Below are 21,676 nucleotides of genomic sequence, written 5' to 3' on the forward strand. Positions count from 1 at the left end.
TTCCCTCTCTCAGCAGGTGTTAATTGCCTATAGGTCTTCCTCTGAGGGTGGGGTCCCAACAGACTTCCCCCATCTATGTTGGAATGTCAATAGTTGTTAGAAATGTTCGAGTCCTGTTTAGGTGGCCATATTGTTGAGATTTCACACGCGTAGTTTCTCTGTCATAGCTAGAAGACAGTCTCTCAGCTGACTTTGTGGTCCTCTGGCTCTTACGGTCTTTCTGACCCCTCTTTCTGGATGTTCCCAGAGCCTCAGGTTCAGTGTTGTGTTGTAGATGTACCAGCTGGGGCCAAACATCTCACACTCAAATGTTCTCTCACTTTCACTACATGTGGGTTTCTGTAATGGTCTCCTCCTGCAAAAAGAAGTGTCTTTAAGGAAGTGAAAGACCTATCTACACTTACCCATAGACATAAGGCCAAGCACTTAGAATTCAGTTAGGAATTATACTTGTTTGAGAAAGTGGCAGTGGTAGATTCTCCACTAAAATCCACATCCTCAATAGCTATGTTTACTTGGATAGGTTTACAGTGCCAGCAAGATTTCCCTCCTGTTAATTGAGCTTTGAGACCAACTAGACAGCTGTTGGGTATTGCCAAGAAATTCAAACTTTACAGAAAGAATCATGAGCTGAACGTCTGGCTAGGAGACTGAAGGCTGTGGTTTGAGAATATCTTCTGTGTTAGTTTGAATGTTATTGACCCCCATAATCTCCTAGGGAGTGGAACTATTAGAAGATGTGGTCTTGTTGGAATAGGTGTGGTCTTGTTGGATGAAGTGTGTCACTGTAGTGGTAGGCTTTGAGGCCTTTTCTGCTTCAGCTTTACTCAATGTGACAGTCAGTTGACTTCCTGTTGCCTGCAAGATGTAGGACTCTCAGTTACTTCTCTAATACCATGTCTGCCTGCCTGCTACCATACTCCCTGCCATAATGATAATTGACTGAATCTTTGAAATTGTAAGCCACATCAATTAGATATTTTCCTTTATAAGAGTTGCTATGGTCATGATGTATCTTCACAGTAGTAGAAATCCTAAGACATCGCCCAAAGGCTATGTGTTGGAAGCTTCAACCCTAGTTTGCTAGTATTAAAATATGGAATCTATGAGGCAGGGGTCCAGTGGGAGGATTAGAACTTTGCTTCTTCTCTAGCCATCCTCAAGATAGTAAGAGAAGCAGTGGTACACATTCTATTATCTCCAGCATAGCATAGATCTCCTAGCACAGCACTGCTGAGCCATATGTGGATGAACACTTGCTTGGGGACTGGTATGGGTTTATGTAATTCTTATGGGATCCCACTTTGTGAAAGAGTAAGGCTGATACTTCCTTCTTTTTTGGTGCTTTGGATAAAACTCAGCATCTTGAACATGATACGTGAGTGACTAGCCACTGAGCTACATAGCCAGCCCCCCTCTGGCTTGCTATGTTGCCAGGTGACCTTTCTCTCTTGTATGTGTTCTTGATGTTCTGCTTCTACCTGCCAAGAAATCCCCACTAGAGCAGAGCCAATGGTAGCGTCATGCCCACGAGCCTCCAGAACTATATATTACACAAGCCTGACTTCCTTATAAAGTGGGAAAACTCAGACAGTTTGTTTTAATAATGAAAAAAATGCACTAGTACAGGGAAGATGCACATTGATAGTAGAATATGAGTAAATGTTTTAGAATTTGTGGCACATTGATTTTATATGTCTGTTGTCAGGAGGAAATCTATTGTATAGGTTGGAGATTGGATGTGTTATTTCTCTTAGAAGAGTTTTAACTTGTGTTAATAGACTGGAATTAAAACATTACACACACACACACACACACACACACACACACACACACACACACACACACACACACAAGTTAGAAAACCAAAAAGATAAAAGGTTATCCATACTATCTTGTGGTCACACAATATTAACTGCTAACATTTTGATATATCTTTTCTTCAGTGTGCCTTTCATTATTTCCCTAAGACTTAGTGATTCTGCTTTAAGAAAAGTGGGGGGCAAAAAATTAGACCTAAGATTCTCTGAGTCCATAGCCAAGGCATGTGAGCAGCCTCACAGTGGCAGGGCTGCTGTCCTTGGAGAGCTTGAGTGGGCAGGTGAGATGTGCAAGGAACTACAATTTCCTGCTTTGGGGTTATCCTTGTGGTTATGTAGAAACTGAGACCAGGGCAATAAGGAACAAAGCTGTGGATCAAGATAACAAAAGCGAGGGAATGAATTTACTCTCCATGGATAGGGAAGGCCTAGGACTTAGGAAAAAATGCTCTTTGGCCAGGGACTGGTGTACATAGGGTCAGGTGAGAGTCTGGTAGCCAGTTCCTAGACTCTGTTAGCATGGTGTTATGGGGCTGATTCTAAGTAGTCTTCCAGAGTTATGAATGCATTTCCTCATTTGCCCTCTCCCTAGTTTAGTGGACTTTGGGGCAGATACCGCAGGGTAGACAGTACATTTCCACTCTGAAGATACAAAGAAAGGTGGAATTAAGTCAAGGGAGAAGCTGATTCTGAATTAATAGACACATAACACATTCACCTCTAGCTTACAGAGTAAATGAAGTCGCACACTGACATTAAGGAGACAAGCAAGAGTGTGGTGAACTCAACTCTGAGTGGTCCCTACCCTTCAGTAATCTTGAAGTAGCCATTCCATGACTGATCACTCAGCAGGATATTCCTGTTCAAGGATGAATTACCCAAACTAGGCAGATATTTATAGAATTTCTCTATACTGACACTCACATTGGACCTTTATGTTCTATATACAAGTATCAGATAACAGAATTTTAGCGTCAACTGATGTAGATGCAGTTAATTTTGATGATTAAAATCATTAGTATTTTTAAATAGTTTTACCACATAAAGCAATGTCATTGCAGTCTTTCTTTTAGTAGTTACATTTTAAATCAAAATAATACATTTTATGGGTTAAGAAGTATAGGGAATTACTTTAAAAAATTAGCTAAAAACCTGTAGCCGATTCCAGAAAACATTGTTGAGCTGTCAGCAATTTTCAGTTGTCAGCAATTTAACCTGATCTATTCATAGTGGTTTCTACCATTGATATTTTGGAATTTTTTATTTTTGTTTTAAATTATGGGTATGTATGCATTTGAGTGAGAGAATGTGTACCTGTGAGTGTACGTGACTATGGAGGCCAGAAGGGGACACAGAGTGTAGAGGTGATGAGGAGCCACTTGTCACAGATGCTGCGAACCAAACTTGGGTTCTCTACAAAAGCAGGAAGTGTTTTTAACCACTGAGCCTTGTCTGCAGCCCCACTTAGTGTCAATTATTGGCCCACTAATTTCATGGTATGATGTAACTAACTATGGATTGTAACAAAGCATTTAAAAGCAAAGTAATTTAAGAAGTTTCCTGTTATTGTTTGTAACCCCATCCCTACTTACTTTGAGTTACTTAATCATAATATTTGTCACTATCAACTCCATTGTTATCCAGAAGATCAGATCTATTCTGATAGAATTCTGCCATCATTGCCTTCAATGTTGTCTTTAGAGTATCTCTATGTGGCTAATGACATGTATTTTCTTTCCCAGTTTAGGATTATTGTTAGTGAACCTATACTCAACATACAACCCTATTGTTCAATTTCAGGTAAAGGGCTATACTCAAGCACAGATACATTAGGCTCCTGTGTCTGTGCTCACACAAGGGTAAATAAAGATACCAACCAGAAGAAACAAAACTGTTTTATAAACAACTAAGTGAAATCTTGTTTCATTTACATAGGAATGCATTTTGTTTCTGGTAGATATGACTCAAAAATTTTGCTATTATTCATTTCAGCATCATAATAATCAGACTTGGTATTGCTTACTATGAAAATCATCAGATCTCAAATATTTGTTTCTATTTATTTTCAAACAGGATGTAAGAATTACAAATTTAGAATTTTTCATATTAGAATTAATTTTATTTTATAAGACCTTATTTATTAATTTCATAGGAAAATTAAATAATGATGGGGCAGATGAAAAAACAGAAATTGAACTATATTGTATATGTCATTCTATGAACCTCTTAAGAGTTTTCTTTGTGTTTAAAAATTGAAATACTGAGCCGAGTGGCGGTGGTGTTTAATCCCAGCACTCGGGAGGCAGAGCCAGGGGTATCACTGTGATTTTGAGGCCAGCCTGGTCTACAGAGCAAGATCCAGGACAGGCACCAAAACTACGTAGAGAAACCTTGTCTTGAAAAAAAACAACAACAACAACAACAAAAAAATGAAATACTGTGATTAGCTTCAAGGTTTGCTGTATCTGTTTTACACTCAAACTAGTGCTCATATTAAATAGTTTATGGAATTTAAAAAGCAGCATTTAAGAAATAGAAACATTTTTTCCATCAGCCACTAATTTGTTTAGCACCACTGAATTATTCAAGAAGGAAACAGTGAAAATTTACTACTTTCCTGAATTTGGCTTATGTAGATGTTGTAAGTTAATTTATATTAGTTGCTGATTAATCATTTACATAAAATGTTAGCAGACCAAAATAAATACCAAAGGCTAATAATTTACTTGTTAGGTACATTGGCTAGGGCTGTATGGAGGAATAAATCCAATAGAATGGATTCACATTAAAAGGAGCATTATTAGATTACCTTACAGAATGAAGGCCAGGTTGTCCAAAAATGGCACTCTTCACTCTGGAAAAGCTGAGAACCTGCTTCATTCATAAATTTGGACACCTTAGCAATCTGGAAATTGGAAGGTTGGAAAAGCTATTTCCTAAAGTCAGTGAAAGACAACAGGAGGAGCCGAAACAGCAGCAACTGGGTAAATGCACTCAGAAGCAAGAGGCAAATGTGAGTAGGTAAAATAGAACAGCTTTGCCCTTGCAGCTCCTTATATTTGGGTTGCAGCTGGAAGGCGCTTCCCACAGGTGGGTCTTTCCCATTCAGGTGATCATTCCAGCGAACTCTTCACAGACTTTGCCAGAGGATTGTCTCTCAAATGCAATAAAACTGACAACTCTCGTAGCGGGTAAAAATCTACAGAATAAATGCTCATATATTTTTGGTCCTTTGGAAATTTATAAGAACTTGCAGTCATTGGCAGCTCTCCTGAGAAATCAACACCTAGTTTGAAATCATTTTCAGTATCACAAAGTCTGAAAAGTAGAGCTCTGTGTCAGGAATGCCATTGATCCAATAAAGTAAATAAAGAGTTGACACAAGGTCTTCACCTCCCTTGTAATACAGAATGCAATCAACAGTAGGCATGTTTCATTTCTAAAACTATGTTGACATTGCTTTTGTTTTATGGACAAGAAACTGCATAGGATTGATCTAGTCTGGGTGTTAAAAATGCTCAGTGTCTTAGAAATCTGAGAATCTGGATGGTTTCTAATTGAGGATGCAGAAGATGTTTTGAAAATTATGTCGACCCGACTCAGATACCCAAGTCTTGTACAACAAACAGCATTGGCAGAGAGAACATCAAACAGGCTTCAGATAAACTATGACTTGAGAGAAAAAGGAGAGGTCCCTGTATATGAGTTACATTTTCCATGTCTGTATTTCCTTGTCATTACATTATTTTATTTTGAGAAAAGAGTGCATTAATTTCACAATTAGATAGAAAATTATTTAATTTAAATGCTCAGAGAGAGTTATAAAAAGTTATGTAAGACAGGGTTTATTAAACTTTTTCTTCCTGTGACTCCTTTTTGACCAAAAAACTTACCTGTAACCCCTGGTTTATAGCTACATAAAATAAATATGTAAGTCAGATGTTTGTTAGTGAATAATAAGATCGCATTCCTTAGGGTAAGTGAGAAATTCCCAAAGTAGGGCCTAACATTGGATCTTACATTATATGGTCCACATAACATAGGTCAAATAACATAATATTAACTGTAATTCAAACATCAACAAATGTAAAGGAAAGTACAAAGTATATTGCTATACAATAAATGAACCAAGGAAGATTCAAAAAGCAGATACACATTTAGAATAATTACAAAATATTTTTTATTGAGTAACAGGCATACTGCAATTTATGAATAAAAAGAAACTCCAAGGGAACACTTGAAAATATTTGAATGGAAAATTGAAAATCTATCTATCTATCTATCTATCTATCTATCTATCTATCTATCTATCTATCTATCTATTCATCCATCCATCCATCCACCCACCCATCCATCCATCCATCCCTTATGTGTTTTTGTTATATTTGTGAGGTACAAGTGAACCAATATTAAAAAGAAATAGTGTTTAACATTATTCTAGAAAAAAGAAATGTCTTAAGTTAATGATCCAAGCTTTCCACATATTAAACCCGATTAAAAGGAAATGAAGCCCCTCAAATTAGTTGACAAGTGAAGATAATGATCAGAAATCAATTCAATTGAGTAGCAGAGAAAAACAGCTAATTTCTAAAACAGTGTTGATCAAGACAAAAGAAAATATACAAAGTGTTAAGTGAAGAATTTAATAGAACATAGTTCTGTGAACACGACAAGCATTATGGGATTCCTAGTAGATACATAAGCTTTTGACAAAATTTAATAATCATTCATATCAAACACAAGGAGCACATCATATTGAAAGATGAAAACCACACACTCTATCTCCAAGCTTGAAGAAAAGGTTATTATCACTCATGTCTGACATTATATGACAGGTTCCTGGCACACAGATATGAAGTAAGTGGGTCAAATGACTGATATCCACTTTCAATATAATTGCCTTTGGAAAAATATTGCAAAGAATTAACACTATAAAGTTACAATGCAAAGAATTGACTTCTATTTTCAAGTGTGGTAAAAAAAAAACAGTGGGAAATTTAAACAAAAACAGCATCAATTATGTCAAGAGCTCAGCCCTGAGCTACTTAAGTATAAACATACAACATACTAGCCAGACATATATGTCAAATAATACAAAGTAGGAATGAAAGAACAAACAAGATGGGAATGGAGAAATTCCACTCCCATGCACTGAAAGACTTCATATACTGTTACATGGTCAAATATCACAAATTCAAATTGATCTGAAGTGTCAGGGAAATAAAAAAAACATATTTGTTGTATAAATTAAAAGTTATTCTAATGTTTATATAGAATAGCAAATGAATAATAACAGCTCCAAACTTTCTTAAAGAAAACAAAGTTTCTTACATGTTATCTTATTTAGAGGCTTTCTATACAGTGTTGGGAATAAAGTGGTAATCTTGACTAAAGTCATAATGTAAAATGAAACCAAAAGAAAATCCAGAAATAGACCCTGAAATAATTAATCTTAATTATCTATGTGACTGAGAGATCTCTGAGAGAATAGTGAAGGGTTACGCCTCCACAATTGGCTATTCATTACCTGTTTTAAGTAACAAGTATTTTAATCTGTTCATTTTAATTTCAGATATTACAACACTATATATATATATATATATATATATATATATATATATATATATATATATATATGTATGTATATGTATGGTCTGCTCCAAATAGGAATTCCCTGTAAATTCTTAGATTTTTAAATGTTTAATAGAACCAATTCTAATTATAAATATGTCTTTCAAAGCATTTTTAAGGTAAATATTCTCTTCTAAATAATAGTTATTGTTTTATGTACTAAAAGACTCTTGTTTATTTATCTTTTCCTTTTTATTCAATAGAGATCTTTTTCTCACATTCTATATCCTGATTACCATTTCCCCTCTCTCTACCTCTCCCAGTTCCTCTCCACATCCCTTCCCATCTGAGTCCAATGCCTTTCTCTCTCTCATAAGGGACAATAATAAAATATAACAAAATGAAATATAAGATAAAACCAAAATGATCAGATGAGAGTTGGATAAGACAAATGAAGGAGAAGGGCACAGAACTTACAACAGTCAGAGACCCTTTGGTTCACACACTCATGGGACACTGTTTGCCCTAAAGGGACCAGAGCCTCCGAGTTCTGCATAGTCTGATGTGATTCTATACTTTGCTCATGGTTTCATTTTCATTGTCATTATACAAAAATATATTCAGTAACCAGTATTTTTGTGATAGACTTTTTAGATATAAGAACAAAGTTTAGTTAAAACAACATATGCTTGTTTCTAGGGAATCAAATTTAGACACGTTAAAAGCTGGGGAGTATCTGAGAAAATGCAATGTTATTAAAGTGCCCATGTGTCTGTGATATCCTCAGGGAGAGTTCTTTCCACTGAAAGGTAGCTTTCATCAGGACACTCCTAAAGCCATTTAATGGCTTCCTTTTGGTCAAAGGAACTTTACTGGAAATAAAATCTATTGCATAAGGAAGAACAGCAGCAAAATTGATGATCAAAGATGCTCAAGGAGCTAAAGTGGAAATAGTAAAACAAATATGAAGAATGTATCAAGATTTATTAGAAACTGGATTTGTGTGTGCGCTGGGGTTAAATGAATAGCCTTGTGCATGCAAGGTAAACCTTAAAAGTGAGCTACATCCCCAGATCAGTAATTGAAAATGTTTGAGTTGATCTTAACATAGGAGAGAAGATAATTCCTTCTGTTGGAATGCACTGTCATTCACATGCCCGTTTGAGGAGGTGGTTTACAAACCAGCAGAACACTCCTCAATGGCAAACAATAGGGAGTAGTTTAGAAGAAACTGATAATCAATATTTAGAGAGAATTGTGAAGATTACTCCAGAATGTTGAAATAGCTAATTTTAAATACAATCTAATACTCCCCTTTTAAAACAGGATAAAATACTAACAAATGATTAGATTAATTTAGAACAAAAGACTTTTAATAATTTTCTTTTCTCTATTTATATATTCCTATCTCATACGATACATCCTGGCTGCAGCCTCTTCTCCCCCCACTTCTCCTAGTCCCCCTACATCCTTCCTTCTCCCCCAGATTACTGCTTGTCCACTCATCTTTGGTTAAGAGCAGGCCTCCCAGGGATATCAACTGAACAGCATAACAAGATGCAATAAGACTAGGCACAAACCCTCATATCCAGGCTGGATGAGACAACCCACTAGGAGGAAAAGAGCCCTAAGAGCAGACAAAAGACAGCCCACTCTCACTGTTAGGAGTCCCACAAAAACTCCAAACTAAACAACCATAGCATGTATTCAGAGGGTCTAGTGCAGACCCATGCAGGCTCTGTGGTTGCTTCTTCAGTCTCTGTGAGTCCCCTTTGAGCCCTGCTTAGCTGATTCTGTGGGCCATCTTCTCCTGGTGTCCTCAGTCCAAATAGTAAAGATACAGTCTAGTTATTGTGGTGATAATCTAATTGTACTGAATTATTATTTTGATTGTATGTTAATAAATAAAGTTGTCTGGGGGTCAGAGCTATTAGAGCCATAGCAAGAGTGTGGCGGTGGTGGCACACGCCTTTAATCCCATAGATATCTGTGTGTTCAGGGTCAGAGCTATTAGAGCCATAGCAAGAGTGTGGTGGTGGCGGCACACGCCTTTAATCCCATAAGATCTCTGTGTGTTCAGGGATACAGCCAGCATTGGAGACATATGCCTTTAAGACCTAGGGGGCTGTACATTCAGACAGTGACGAGGCAGTCATGTGTTTGGGTTTACAACCAATGAGAAGGCAGAACAACATACTTTAAAAATACGAACGGACAGGAAGTAGGTCTCTTTTCGCGAAGCTGGGACAGCAGGAGGAAGGGTGAGATTTTAGCTCTGAGCTCTGACCTCTCGGCTTTCTCTTTTACATTGTTTCTGTGTTTCTTATTTAATAAGACGGTTGGTTACATCTACATCTGGCGCCCAACGTGGGGCGAATCCATTAAAAACTGCTTGGCTTGGCGGCAGGTCCGCTTTCCCGCAAGGGCGGCAGGCGGCCCGCGGCGGCGGTGGCGGCGGCAGCGGCGGCACACGGCGGCCGGCGGCGATCGGCTTCTTAGTCCGAGCTGCTGGCGTCCTAGTCCGGGTAGCAACTTCTAGCCCGGGCCTAGGTCTGTGAGCAGCTTGCCTAAAGCCGGTGCTACAAACAACTCAGACCTGCCCTGCCGAACAGGGCCCTGCCTGTAAAGCCAACGCACGTGGTCGGAGCTTAAGGAAGCCAGACCCAAGCCTTGACTCGGCACAAGAGGGAACACGTGGCTGCATTTAAGCTTTAGCCGGCTACGCTTTCTTGTGCGTTCTCTCTTTACTCTCTCTCTCTCTCTCTCTCTCTCTCTCTCTCTCTCTCTCTCTCTCTCTGGATTTACACCTGGGACACTAGGTGGCTGCTTTGAAAATCCCCTCGGATTTCTACTGTTCTACGCAGATTTGGTAAGTCATAATATATCAGATATTTTAAAGGAAACTATCTAAAAGAGAATTTTTTTCCACATTAAAAAACAAATGGGTTTTATGTGTACATTGGAAGAAAATTGGTTTTTGTTCGAAATTTTAGGCAGTCTGGCAATGGAACAACTATATAATATTAGTATTGGTGGAATTATGCACCTCATCACTATAATAATCCACATTTTAATATTTAAAAAGATAGTCAATTTAAGTGCCAGGATAACAGCGTTAGAAGAACTTGTTAAACCTGTAAAAATTCAGACAGAAGAAATTAACAGTGAAGTTGTTTCAAGTCGGGATCATAAGGTTGCAGAAAGAAAGCCTGTTTTCACACAGTCACCCTTAATTTATCCTGTAACAGTACAGCAGATGCCTGATCAAATGGCTACACAAAATACTTGGGCTCCAATTGAAATGTTGGATTTAAAAAGGTTTAAGGAGGCAATAGTATCTTATGGCATGCATTCCCCATATGTAAAGCAAATGTTAAACACTTGGTCAACATATAATAGGATAGTACCACAGGACTGGCGGGACCTCGCACAAGGTGTTCTGGAACCCAGCCAGAGACTTCAATTTCTGACTTGGTTTAAGGAGGAGGCTAAAAACATAGAAAAACAATGGAGGGATAAAGGAGTACAAGTTTGCCAGGATCAGCTTATGGGCGAAGGCCAATATGCTTCAGCACAAGCACAATGTTTATATGATGTCCAAACCCTAATTTTATGTCGAACGGCAGCCTTGAATGCATGGGACAAAGTTGAGGAACCAGGAAAAAAATCTGAGTCATTTACAAAGGTGAAGCAAGGCCCAAGAGAGTCTTTTACAGATTTTTTACAAAGACTGGCTTCAGCAGTAAAGAGAACGGTCTCGGATTCAGAAGCTGGTAAGGCAATAATTGAATCTTTGTCCTTTGAGAATGCGAATGCAGCATGCAAAAGAATAATCAGGCCATTAAGGGCAAGATCTGCACCTATGGAAGATTGGATTAGAGAAACAATTAATGTTGAAGCTGATGAGCATGATGATACATGGGTAGGAGAAGTAATTTCAAAAGGTTTGAGGAGTGTTAGATGTTTTGGATGTGGAAAGCAAGGACATTTGAAAAGGGACTGTAGACAGGTCATTTCCAGAAACAATGTTTCTTCAAGGAACAATGGCAACAGAATGCCCCTTCCTTCTGGAGTATGCAGAAGGTGTGGTAAGGGAAAACACTGGACCAACGAATGTAGATCAACAAAGGACAGACAGGGTAATCCTTTGCCTCAGTCTTCGGGAAACTCCCAGAGGGGCCTCAGGCAGGCCCCCAGTGCAAATCCAGTTCAAACCTTTCCGGCAGCCATAGAGGAAATGCCTGCTCTGGAGAGCGATTAAATAACCAAATGCCTATTGGAATAAATCATGCTGGTCAGAATGATGAAACAGAGAGAATAGAAAATTCAGGAGAAAACATAAAGAAAATTTTTTGGCAAACTTCTATTAATGAACAAAGACCAAAATTAACGATAAAAATAAATGGTGTTTTGTTGTCTGGTCTGGTAGACACAGGTGCGGACGTTACCATAATTGCACCAGAATTTTGGCATCCAACTTGGCCTCTTCAGGAGGTAAACGTTCAACTGTTAGGAATTGGGACATTATCTCAGGTGAAACAGAGTGCAAGATGGCTGGAATGTATAGGTCCAGAAGGACAGAGAGGAAAATTAAAACCATATGTGGCTAACATAACTATGAACCTGTGGGGTCGAGACTTGTTGCAACAATGGAATACTCAGATTAACATCCCTCCAATCTCAGAAACAAATCATAAACTAGCACATGTTACTGAGAGAAATATTAGAAGATATTGTTCTAATGAGTGGTCACCAGCCATCCATATTATACAAGAACAGGGCACAATAACTGATGATCTTCCAAAGACACCAACAGCTCTACCTTTAAAATGGTTAACAGACAAGCCTGTATGGGTCCAGCAATGGCCTTTAACAACAGAGAAACTCCAGGCTTTAGAAGAGCTGGTAGAAGAACAGTTAAATGCTCAGCATATTGAAGAATCAACCAGCCCTTGGAATTCTCCTGTATTTGTTATTAAAAAGAAATCTGGTAAATGGAGAATGGTAACAGACCTTAGGGCAATTAACAAAGTAATTCAGCCAATGGGTTCTCTACAATCTGGGATGCCTTTGCCTACTCTGTTACCAAAAGGATGGCCTCTCATAGTTATTGATTTAAAAGACTGTTTCTTTTCAATACCCTTACAAGAAAAAGACAGAGAAAGATTTGCTTTTACAGTGCCTACTTATAATAATTCTCAACCGGTTAAAAGATTTCAATGGAGGGTCCTCCCACAGGGAATGTTGAATAGCCCAACTCTGTGCCAATATTTTGTACAACAGCCATTGGAAGTGATACGTAAAAAATTTCCTAAATCTATAATTTATCATTATATGGACGATATTTTACTAGCTGACTCAAATGCGGATACTTTAGAAATAATGTTTGAAGAAGTAAAGAAAATTTTGCCTCGCTGGGGATTACAAATTGCTCCTGAAAAGATACAAAGAGGAGATTCTATTAATTATTTAGGATATAAAATAGAGCTACAAAAAATTAGACCCCAAAAGGTGCAAATTCGGAGAGATAGACTACAGACTCTTAATGACTTTCAAAGATTATTTGGAGATATTTCTCATCTACGAACTATTGTTGGGGTAAAAAATGATGAACTGACTAATTTGTTCAAAACCTTAGAAGGTGACAAGGACTTAAATAGTCCAAGAGAATTATCACCTGAAGCTGAGAAAGAATTAGCATTGGTAGAAAAGAAAGTGCATGAAGGACACGTGAATCGTATTGATCCAAAGCTGGATTGCATTTTGGTTATCTTACCTTCTAGGCGTTCTCCTACTGGAATATTAATGCAGAGGGAAGATATTATATTGGAATGGATATTTTTACCAAATAAACCAAATAAAAAATTAAAAACTTATGGGGAAAAAATCTCTGACTTGATTTACAAAGGAAAATTGAGACTTCGTCAATTAGCAGGCATAGACCCAGCAGAAATTGTCGTACCATTAACTAAGGAGGACATTGAAAAATTATGGACAGAAAGTGAACCTTGGCAAAGAGCTTGCAGTAATTTTTTGGGAGAAATTAACAGCAAATATCCCAAAAGCAATAGAATTGATCTTATAAAGAGAGCTGATTGGATCTTTCCTCGAATTGTACGGCAAAAACCCATATCTGGAGTTCGTACATTTTATACAGATGCCAACAAAGAAGGAAAGGCAGGTTACAAATCAGAAAATTTAAGTAAAGTGGTTCAAAGTCCGTATAATTCAGTTCAAAAATCAGAATTGTATGCTATTCTGTTGGTATTAATGGATTTTTCAGAACCTCTCAACATAGTAACTGACTCTCAGTATGCTGAAAGAGTGGTGTTACATATTGAGACTGCAGAATTTATCCCTGATGCTTCAGAATTAACTTCACTATTTATTCAATTACAAGATACAATCAGGAAAAGGAATCATCCTTTATATATAACTCACATTCGATCCCATACTGGTCTGCCAGGCCCTCTAGCACAAGGCAATGATGAGATTGATAAATTATTGATAGGAAATGTGCTGGAGGCCTCAGAATTTCATAAAAAACATCACGTTAATAGTAAAGGTTTAAAAAAGGATTTTTCCATAACCTGGCAACAAGCCAAAGAAATAATAAAGAAATGTCCTACTTGTTCCTTCTACAATCAGACGCCATTACCAGCAGGATGTAACCCAAAGGGTACTCAGAGAAATGAAATCTGGCAGATGGACGTGTTTCACTTTGCAGAATTTGGAAAATTGAAATATGTACAGCACACTATCGATACTTATTCAGGATTTCAATGGGCAACTGCTTTGAGTTCTGAAAAAGCTGATTCTGTAATCACTCATTTGCTAGAAGTTATGGCCATCATGGGTATACCTGCACAAATCAAAACTGACAATGCTCCATCATATGTCTCTGTTAAAATGAAACAGTTTTTTGCTTATTACAATATAAAGCATATTACAGGCATACCACATAATCCTACAGGTCAAGCAGTTATAGAAAGATCAAACAGAACTCTAAAGGATATGTTAAATAAACAGAAATGGGTAACAAAAACCCCCAGAAATAGACTGCATAATGCTCTTCTAACTTTGAATTTTCTGAATGCCAATGAGAAAGGAACAACAGCTGCAGAGAGACATTGGATAATAGAAAAAACTACAGAATTAAATCAGCCTATATACTTTAAGGATGTGCTGACCTCAGAATGGAAACCAGGGTATGTATTACATTGGGGACGTGGTTTTGCTTTTGTTTCTACAGGAGAAGATAAGCTGTGGGTACCATCAAAATTGATAAAGGTTCTATTTGAACAAGAGAGACCTCTTAATTAGAGGAGGTGATAGTTCATCAACCAGCATGAACATCCAATTTAAACTAACTTGTATCAATAAAACATGCCTTTTCATTTCATCAGATAATAACTTGCCAAAAAGGAACATCCCCAAAATTAGTCTTGGGGAAAGGTTTTTGTTTTTGTCTTTTAGGAGAATGAAGGTTAAGGAATCTGAAGAACACTGGACAAATGAGACAACTGAAGAAAAGGGACAAATCATCTATCCCAAGAAACAGAGTGAAACGGTGTATGGGTATATATTATCTAAAAAAATTTTATGTCTTCCTAAATGTTTGTTTCTGCTTTTCTCTAAAGATTTAACACTCTTGGTTTTCTAATAGTCCCAGTTCAATTAAAATTTAAAGCTGACTTTGGAGTTGGAGAATGGCTCTCTCCTTCTTTAAAATCAAGCATGTTGTTAAAAGGAAAATGCAAACTCCCTGTATCATGCCAGAATAAGAGCCATCTTCTGCTATGGTACAGGACAAAAGCAAAATTAATTAAGGGACTATTCTATTACTAATCTCAACTCTTTGATTCTATTCTGATTCTTTAAACTTTTTCTCAAAGTATAAATTTTATATCAAAATTTACAAGATTAATATATATATATATACATTTTAAACTTTGTTAAGATATGAATGGTCACATAGAGTACTAACTAATTCTAGAAAAAAGGCTAGCTGCATATATATGTTTTTGTGTTCGAGTCTCTTATCAGTTTTCTACAGGAAATCATGGCCAGGCCTAACATCAACTGAAGTCTCCAGAAAGAAGATGGGGCCCCACAACAACAACAATTCCACGTGGACAATAATAATATCATTAAGCTGACAAACATCATCCACAGATCAGCTTTGAACTACAAGGTGCTCAGAGCAAATTTGAGATGACTAGCTGAGATGATCCAGTCTCAAAGACTACTTGAATAAGGACTTGAGATAAACCCTCAACTTTGGCATTATACACAGACTGGATAATGAAGGATATAGTTACCTCTCCTAGAATTTGACAATTAACCTAAAATTTTTCTTTCAGGATAAAGAAAACTTCGCCCATACCCAGCAGGAAGCAATTTTAAGAATACGACGCCCACATTCCCAAAGAGGTGGTGTGGGGCGGGTGGTTTTTTGGTCTTTTTAATGGGTTTTGGGTCTGGGATAATTTTCAGTATTTAGGGGGGTTGGTTACAAGTTATTGTCAAGGGTTAGGAAAAAGGCTAAGCAAAGGAGATTAGATTTAAAGTTCTTGTTTAAAAAAAAAAAAGAAAGAAAAGAAAAGAAAAAGACAATTACTAGTTTTAAATACTTTACATTGGATTGAATTGTTTTATATTATATACAAATTTGAAACTGATATTGTTAGAAAATGCTATATGTATATTTCTAATTGTATTTATTCCATCCATTTAACAATGTAATGCAAATTTCTGATCCTTGAATGTTATTATTATCAACTATTAGGATATAAAGAAATGAAAGCTAGTAGTTAGACATTATCATAGAACTTGTAGTCATATTAGATATGTTTTAAAAATTGAGCAGAGATGTTTTAGACAGGTCATCTTCAAACCCTTCAGAGATCTACAGAATATGGCATTTAAAATGTTTTAATAACTTAGAAAATTTTTCTTTTTTGAGACATGTCGGCTCCTGGCAGTACCAATCTACTTTAGAGAAAATATGGGCATTGAAGAAACTGCATATGGAGTCAACTTTCATTCTGGCAAAAGTTAGCCACTGGACAACAAAGTATCCTCGAATCAACAGGACAAAATGGACAGACAGATCACGAAACAAGGGACTACTGATTCTTGCCAAAATAAGTGTGGTTATGGCTTTATCAAAAGGCATCTTCTGAGGCCAGGACAATATGGCCCCATCCCTGAAGTGGCCTTCGCATCCGGAAAAGGTACGGTGCCCTTTTCTTCGAAGGCAGCTTAACAGGCAGAGGGCCGATGGATTCTGTTGTACAATGGAACAGCAGCTGAAAGCTCATGCCTCTCAAAAGTAGACTGGCATTTAATAGAGGGACGTGGAGAAGAAGGGGATGCTGAGATGAAGCCATATATACACAGCCAAGAAGAATGGACAGCTGAATTAAAAAACTGTCAACAATTTCCAGAATTTAAAATCCTGAATCATGACAGGACACTAGTGGAATTCAGGTGTTTCTGGTACGTGGACTGCTCTCACCCAATGTGAGGTTGAACTGTTGACCTTGTGTACATCCTACTTCACAAATGAGTCTGTCAGATACACTAAGCCTATAGGCTGAAGATGATGCCCCAACATTGCGGAGAAACCTCAGGTGACTGCCCAGGCAGCTGGCTGTTTCTGTCAACTCACAAAATTTTTTGGAAGTTGCTTGCATGCACTTCCTGTTTTTATTTTTGTTAGCTACTATTATTCCCTTCTTGGGTCTCTGAGGGAGTTGAAGATTAGTTAGTTATGGTTGAAGATTAGTTAGTTATAGTTGAAAATTAATTAGGATAGAAAGTGCATTAGATACATCTTGGATTTACCAAAATAGGATAGATAATGGAATTATTTTCTCTGATTTGTCAAATACCTGTTTAGGTATTTATTACTTGTATATATTGTATATAGTTATTGTACTTTTGTATATAGTTTTTCTTTTGTTAGTTATAACCTTTTGCTTTCTTTTTCTTTTTATTAAAATAGAAAAGGGGAAATGTGGTGATAATCTAATTGTACTGAATTATTATTTTGATTGTATGTTAATAAATAAAGTTGTCTGGGGGTCAGAGCTATTAGAGCCATAGCAAGAGTGTGGCGGTGGTGGCACACGCCTTTAATCCCATAGATATCTGTGTGTTCAGGGTCAGAGCTATTAGAGCCATAGCAAGAGTGTGGTGGTGGCGGCACACGCCTTTAATCCCATAAGATCTCTGTGTGTTCAGGGATACAGCCAGCATTGGAGACATATGCCTTTAAGACCTAGGGGGCTGTACATTCAGACAGTGACGAGGCAGTCATGTGTTTGGGTTTACAACCAATGAGAAGGCAGAACAACATACTTTAAAAATACGAACGGACAGGAAGTAGGTCTCTTTTCGTGAAGCTGGGACAGCAGGAGGAAGGGTGAGATTTTAGCTCTGAGCTCTGACCTCTCGGCTTTCTCTTTTACATTGTTTCTGTGTTTCTTATTTAATAAGACGGTTGGTTACATCTACAAGTTATGAATAGATAAAAAGAATGATTAAACGTCAGCACCTATCTTCATCAATTTAGACAGGTTATTTTGCCTCAGTAGCACGTCTAATAAACAACAACCTTCTGACCCTCAAGAGTATTTAGCTAGATAAAATAATTCAGCAGTAGGAAAATGTTTAGAACATATGCAGAATAACTCACTCTTAGCATTGTTTGGTTGGGTTTAAACTGATACTTCATATTTTCAAGTATATAATACATGGATTAAATCTCATTTCTTAATTATATTTAGAAGAAATATAAATCATCTGATGGAGCAATAAATGATGGGAGATTCAACAATATTTTTAAGGTGGAATCCTTGAATACAGAGGGTGGAGTTCCTTACTTGCAAACATGGATATTTCTACAATATAATAATATATGTTCTAGGTCCTCTCTAGCTGGTGATGCTTTTAAGGACCCATTATTTTGTACATTCCCGAGTCTAAGGGAGTCCATTTCCCATTTTCCCACTAACTAGGTATTTACTGGAATTTTCTGATAGTCATAATATAAAAACAAAACAAAACAAAAAAGTGTTTTCAGAGAATAATAAATAAGATAGCATCCCTGTAGATGAATTTCTAAATGGTCTTATTAAATAAAAAACATGGAGCCAGAAATTTGGGTTAAAGCCTTAGAGAAATCAGTGAAATACGGAAAGCCGCCAGCTAACCTCACCTCACCAACTTGGCAGCTTCCAAGGAGAACGACTTCCTGTCTACCCATGCTTATATGCCTTGCTTTTCTGCCCTTTCATTGGCTCTTAGTCCAGCTACCTCACTTCCTCTTCCTACACAGCTTTATCACTGTCTGTCTGTACAGACCTCCAGGTCTGTATGTTTGATACTGGGATTAAAGGTGTGTGTCACCACGCTTGGCTCTATTCCCTAGTGTGGTCTTAAACACACAGAGGCCCTGCCTGCTAAGGGATTAAGGGCATGTGCTGCCTGACTTCTTTGTTTACTTAAAATGGCTGGCCTTTCCTCCCTGATCTCCAGGTAAGCTTTATTTATTAACACACAAATAAAATATCACCACATTTCAGCACAAATAAAATATCACCACACATCCCCTTCAACAAAACAAACAGAAGAGAACAAAAAAATTTCTGAGGAATATTTGTGATGGAAAAAATACCATTTTACTCAGTAAAGCAATGGTCTACTGGTCAAAGGACCCCAAATTATTGGGAATTTGACCTTCTACTAGTCATACATTATGTTTTTTGGTAAGCAACAGAACCATTCTCAAAAGAGTTGCAAAACACTACTTCAAGTGACTGCCTCTTTTATTAAATTTCAGTGACATGAGATTTTACATGATGAAAACTGATACTACAATACAAATCTGTGATCCAATTATAAAAACACATCTTCCTTTTTAAGGGCATTCAGTTTAGCCAAGTGTCTTTCCACTCTTGGAAATGCATGTTTGCCATGAGGCTATGACTACAGTAATGGAACAGCTATGAACATAAACTAACAAGCTTTTCCTCTGTTTGTTTTTTCCTATTCTGGTTTGTTTTTTATTTTATCTTTATTATTTAGATACCTGTCTATTTTCTAGTGAGAGCTAGAAAGTGTATGGATCCAGACTGGAGGAGAGGTAGGGAGGAACTGATAGAAATTAGGGCAGGAGAACCATAATCAGAATATATGGTATGAAAAGAATACATTTTCAATAGGAGGAAATAAAAACAAAAAATATAATTTAAAAATAACACAATTTGGGAAAATTAAGTAGACTCAGGGCACCATAATAAAATAAGATTTTTTTCTATTTTAATACTATAATTATATATATGTATATATACATATATGTATACATATATATGTGTGTGTACATGTATATGTGAGAATGTGAATTTGTGCATGTGAGTGCAGTACCTGCAGAAACCAGAAGAGGGAGTTGGATCCTCTAAAGCTGGAGTTATAGGTAGGTATGAGCAGCCCAACATGGGTGCTGGGAACACCCAACATGGGTGCTCGGGTCCACTGCAAAAGCAGTGTATATTCTTGACTGCTGAGCTATCACTCTAGCCCCAAGAAGAATTCTTAACCAGTAAAATCCAAGAATTTCAAAAGGACTCAAATAAATATGAGTTACTAGCTGTGTGTTCTTTTATAAATTACTTATTTTTATGTTTCTTTGATTCCTCAACTATACCGTGTAGATAGTACTAATTGTCACTTCACAGTTCTGCTGTGAGGACCACAAAAACCTATAAACAAAAGTACATGGAATGATTTCCTTATTTTATGTGATTTCACTTAGAAGACAACTATAATATGAATTTTAACATTATTTGGTGTATTTTTGTACCTTAAAAATATTATGTTTTCTTTAAATCAACTTTAAATCCATAATGATTTTTACTTATTTTTGCACTTTCTTTCTTTTTTCTTGAGAAGTATTTTTCTTCTTTTTCTTTTTTTCCCCATTTTATATACCAACTACAGATCCCCCTTTCTTTCCGCCTTCCTCCACCAGCCCATCCCCATTCCTTCCTATGACAAGGCAAGGCCTCCCACAGGGAGTCAGCAGAGCTTGGTACATTCAGTTAAAGCAGGTCCAAGCCCCTCCTCCTGCATCAAGGCTGTGCAAGGTGTCTGACCATAGCTAGTGGGCTCTAAAAAGCCCCTTGCTGATAAGCTACCTGATTTTTCCACCTCAGTTTCTACATCTGCAAAATTTGGTGAGTTTGGCTGCAAAGTTGTTATTCATCATTGAATCTTGTCTCAGAAATAATCGTCATGGGTATCTCATGGTGGTTTTCCATTTCTCCTGTTTCTTCCTTAGTTACCCATCTGAATTATCTCACAAGGCAGGAATATATTTTTCTATTTGTTTATAGAAAAATTATTTTACAATGATTGTGGGCTCATGGTATCTTTCCTTGCTTGTGGCTAAATATAATGTGCTACCTCCTAAATGGTTGAATTGCCCCATGGGTGGCTATTAGGAGACTATCTGTGTCACTGTGACACGTCTCTAATCCTTTTTGTTTCTTTTAGAAAACATTTAGAAATGTTTCTGGTACACAAGATGTTCCAATACCACACACACACACACACACACACACACACGCACACGCACGCGCACGCGCACGCGCACGCACACGTACACGCACACGCACACACACACGCACACACACATACATACATATATACATATACATACACACACACACACATATATATATGTATATATATATGTATATATATGTATATATATATATATATATATATATATATATATATATATATATTCCTTACTGTTCTGGAGGCTGAGAATTTCAAGTCCAATGTACCTTCAAGATGAGAATCTACAGATTTTGTTTCTTCTTTCTTCTTACCGGAAGGTGACTTTGGTGTTATGTTCTCCAAAGGGGAAAAATACCATGACATCACATGGTTGATGGAGAAGGGCAAGAGGCCAACCTCTGTTCATGAAACTTGTGTATAATGATTCAATTCATTTTGCAGATGGGGATGGGGCCTTCATGACCTATCTGCTCCCCAAACCCAATTTTTCAAAACTGTTGCATTGGGAATTGATTTTACAGTACAAATGTGTTCATTTAGGTGATTTCACACATAAATTTTCACACATAAAATATATTTGGATCATATCCAATCCTTACTGCCCTCTTCCAACTTCTGCACCCTAACCCACATCATAATCCAGGCTTCTTCTTTGCCTCATCTCTGTAATTCTTCTTTTTAGTCCATTATATACT

The sequence above is a fragment of the Peromyscus maniculatus genome, chromosome 17 (genome assembly GCF_049852395.1).
Source record: "Peromyscus maniculatus bairdii isolate BWxNUB_F1_BW_parent chromosome 17, HU_Pman_BW_mat_3.1, whole genome shotgun sequence".
In the NCBI taxonomy this organism is placed as follows: domain Eukaryota; kingdom Metazoa; phylum Chordata; class Mammalia; order Rodentia; family Cricetidae; genus Peromyscus; species Peromyscus maniculatus.